The sequence below is a fragment of the Arachis hypogaea genome, chromosome 12, assembly GCF_003086295.3.
Source record: "Arachis hypogaea cultivar Tifrunner chromosome 12, arahy.Tifrunner.gnm2.J5K5, whole genome shotgun sequence".
Taxonomy (NCBI): Eukaryota; Viridiplantae; Streptophyta; class Magnoliopsida; order Fabales; family Fabaceae; genus Arachis; species Arachis hypogaea.
This window is the reverse complement of record NC_092047.1, coordinates 76,996,017-77,000,413: the sequence shown is the minus strand read 5'-3', so window position 1 is coordinate 77,000,413 and position 4,397 is coordinate 76,996,017.

Below are 4,397 nucleotides of genomic sequence, written 5' to 3'. Positions count from 1 at the left end.
AAGCATGAATAAGAAAGAATAGAGTGATTAACCCCAAACACTGAGTGACTAGAGAGTAAACACAAAATTCAGTGAGGGTTCAACAGCTCATCACCATATATCTCTGCTTAATTGTTAATTGTCTTGCAAGTTTGTGAAATATCTTTACCCAACTCAATTGTGAAAGTGCTTTAACATGATCTAGGTTTGGCTATGCATATATGATTCCTTGAGAATGTGAAACAAATTAACCACATGTAAGCTCTATATATATAGGTGGATGATAATTAAAATTGTATGATTCATGTAGGTAGTTTGCATTTAGAATAGATTGCATTGCATGAGATTCCACCATTCTAACTTTACCCTTTGTCTTGGATTTAGCATGAGGACATGCTATTGTTTAAATGTGGGGAGGTTGATAAACCCATATTTTATGATGTATTTTGTGCTCAATTTAAATGATTTATTCAATCCTTCACCCACTTATTCATGTAGATTGCATGGTTTTACTTTTCCTTCCTTATTATGTGATATATGTGAAAAACATGTTTCCTATGCTTTAAAAATATTAATTTTAATTACCCGTTATTACCATTCGATGCTGTGATTTCTGTGTTAAGTATTTTCAGGTCTCATAAGGCAGGAATGGCTTAGAGGACAGAAAGGAAACATAAAAAAATGGAAGGAAAGCACAAGAATGGAGTTTTGAAGAAAAGGCAGCGACGCGAACGCATTGATGACGTGAACGCGTGCCTAGGGCGAAAATGCAGCGACGCGAACGTGTGGATGACATGGACGCGTGCCTTGAGCAGAATGCAAATGACGCGTACGCGTGACCGACGCATACGCGTGACAAGAAAAACTCGCAGATGACGCGAACGCGTGACCCACGCGAACGCATGACAGACGCTACGTACAAAAATCTGTAGAAAATGCCCCCAGCGATTTCGGGACCCTTTTTCGGCCCAAATCCAAGTCAGAAACACAGAATATAAGCCAGAGAATGGAGGAATCAAAGAACAACTGAGTAATAGATATAATGTTCACAATTTTAGGTTTAGATGTAGCTTTTAGAGAGAGAGGCTCTCTCCTCTCTCTTAGGATTAGGATTTAGGATTTCTATTATGTTTAAGCTATGATCTTTTCATTCACAGGTTCAATGTTCCTTTAATTTATTCTCTACTTTTATTTATTTTATTACTTTAATTGATATTTATCTTTCCGAATTTGGCTTATGAACCATTCATGTTAGGATTTTCTTAATTAATATAAATTGAGGTATTTTAGATTTAATTTTACTTTATTTAATTTATGAATGCTTTTAATTCAATTTAAGATATTTTCCCCTTTTGGCTTTGGTTAAGTGATTAATAACACTTGAGTTATCAAACTCAGCTGTTGATCGAAATTGGAATTCTCTGCTGGTTAATTTGTACTCCAATAACTCTAGTTTTTCCATAGGAGTTGACTAGGACTTGAGGATTGATGAGCGGATAATTTATACGCTTTTTGACATTGTTTTTAGTATATTTTTAGTAGGATCTAGTTACTTTTAGGGATGTTTTCATTAGTTTTTATGTTAAATTCACATTTCTGGACTTTACTATGAGTTTGTGTGTTTTTCTGTGATTTCAGGTATTTTCTGGCTGAAATTGAGGGACTTGAGCAGAAATCAGATTCAGAGGTTGAAAAAGGACTGCTGATGCTGTTGGATTCTGACCTCCCTGCACTCAAAGTGGATTTTCTGGAGCTACAGAACTCGAAATGGCACGCTTCCAATTGCGTTGGAAAGTAGACATCCAGGGCTTTCCAGCAATATATAATAGTCCATACTTTGGCCAAGAATTGATGACGTAAACTGGCGTTCAACGCCAGCCTTCTGCCCAAATCTGGCGTCCAGCGCCAGAAAAGGATCCAAAACCAGAGTTGAACGCCCAAACTGGCACAGAAACTGGCGTTCAACTCCACAAATGGCCTCTACACGTGCTACACTTAAGCTCAGCCCAAACACACACCAAGTGGGCCCCGGAAGTGGATTTATGCATCAATTACTTACTCATGTAAACCCTAGTGACTAGTTATTATAAATAGGACCTTTTACTATTGTATTAGGCGTCTTTTTGACAATCCTGGATTGTATTTTGATCCTGTGATCTCGTTTAGGGGGCTGGCCATCTCGGCCATGCCTGGACCTTCACTTATGTATTTTCAACGGTAGAGTTTCTACACTCCATAGATTAAGGTGTGGAGCTCTGCTGTTCCTCAAAGATTAATGCAAAGTACTACTATTTTCTATTCAATTCTTCTTATTTCGCTTCTAAGATATCCATTCGCACTCAAGAACGTGATGAAGGTGATGATTATGTGTGACGCTCATCATCCTTCTCCCTTATGAACGCGTGCCTGACAAACACTTCTGTTCTACATGAATTAAGCTAGAATGAGTATCTCTTAGATCTCCTAACCAGAATCTTCGTGGCGTAAGCTAGAATGATGGCGGCATTCAAGAGAATCCGGAAGGTCTAAACCTTGTCTGTGGTATTCCGAGTAGGATTCAATGATTGAATGACTGTGACGAGCTCCTAACTCGCGATTGCAGGGCGTTAGTGACAGACGCAAAAGGATAGTAAATCCTATTCCGGCATGATCGAGAACCGACAGATGAATAGCCGTGCCGTGACAGGGTGCGTGAGCATATTATTCACTGAGAGGATAAGATGAAGCCATTGGCAAGGGTGATGCCTCCAGACGATTAGCCGTGCCGTGACAGGGCATTGGATCATTTTCCCGTGAGATGACCGAAAGTAGCCGTTGACAGTGGTGATGTATCACATAAAGCCAGCCATGGAAAGGAGTAAGACTGATTGGATGAAGATAGCAGGAAAGCAGAGGTTTAGAGGAACGAAAAGCATCTCCATTCGCTTATCTGAAATCCCTGCCAATGAATCTACATAAGTATCTCTATCCCTTTTATTGTTTATTTTAATCTAATAAAGTATCATGTTTAAATCCGCCTGACTGAGATTTGCAAGGTGACCATAGCTTGCTTCATACCAACAATCTCCGTGGGATTCGACCCTTACTCACGTAAGGTATTACTTGGACGACCCAGTGCACTTGCTGGTTAGTTGTATCGAAGTTGTGACAATTATGAATTAAGATCAAAGCACCAAGCTTTGGAGCCATCACCAGGGATTGTTTGAGCCTGGACATCACAATTTCGTGCACCAAGGATCAATTTAATTAGTCCACTTGACTCTCCTTTGTTTAGCAAGGGTTAATTAAAGTGGGAGCAGAATCCAATTCTCATCACACCTGATAAGGATAACTAGGATAGGACTTCAAATTCTTATACCTTGCCAAGAGATTTTATTATTATTAATTTATTTTTTTTGTCATTTAAATTACATGTTCCTTATTTAAAAAACCCCCAATTTACAAGACTCATAACCAATAATAAGAACACCTCCCTGCAATTCCTTGAGAGACGACTCGAGGTTTAAATACTTCGGTTATCAATTTATTTAGGGGTTTGTTACTTGTGACAACCAAACTTTTGTACGAAAGGATTCTCTGTTGGTTTAGAAGCTATACTACCAACGCAATATATTTATAAAAATTCTAAATTAGCGAGAATCTTATTCGTCAATAATCAAGCTTATGGTTCAATACTATCCTATCAAGGACTTGCAATAATCCATGTAGAATGAGGATGATTGTCACGGGTCATCCGATTCATAAGATTGAAGAACGAAGATATATCTTAGAATAGAATCAAGCGTAGATTGAAGTAGAATAGTGATATTATTAATTCATAAGAATCAGCAGAGCTCTTAACCTTAACCTTAGGAGTTTAGTGACTCATACTGTACAAAAGTAGTAAAGTATTCAAATGGGGGAGGAAGAAGATCAAAAGTTCTTAAACAAGGGTCATCTCCTCCTATATATACTAATATGCTAACTAAGAATTATAGAAATAAGATAACTAGACTTAGAGGTGCGAAAATTCACTTTTCGGGCCCACTTGGTGAGTGTTTGGGCTGAGCCAAGGATGTCTCCACGTGCTAGAACTCTTTAGGGAGTTGAACGCTGGCGTGGGACTCCCTTTTGGGCGTTGGATGCTAGGAATGGGGCTGGTAGCTGGCGTTGAACGCCAGTTTTGGACCTTTATTTCCAAAGCAAAGTATGAACTATTATATATTTTTGGAAATCTCTGGATGTTAGCTTTCCATAGCCATTGAGAGCGTGCCATTTGGACTTCTGTAGCTCCAGAAAGTCTCTTTCGAGTGCACGGAGGTCAGATCCTGACAGCATCTGCAGTTCTTTCTCTGTCTCTGAATCAGACTTTTGCTCAAGCTCCTCAATTTCAGCCAAAAAATACCTAAAATCACCATAAAACACACAAACTCAAAGTA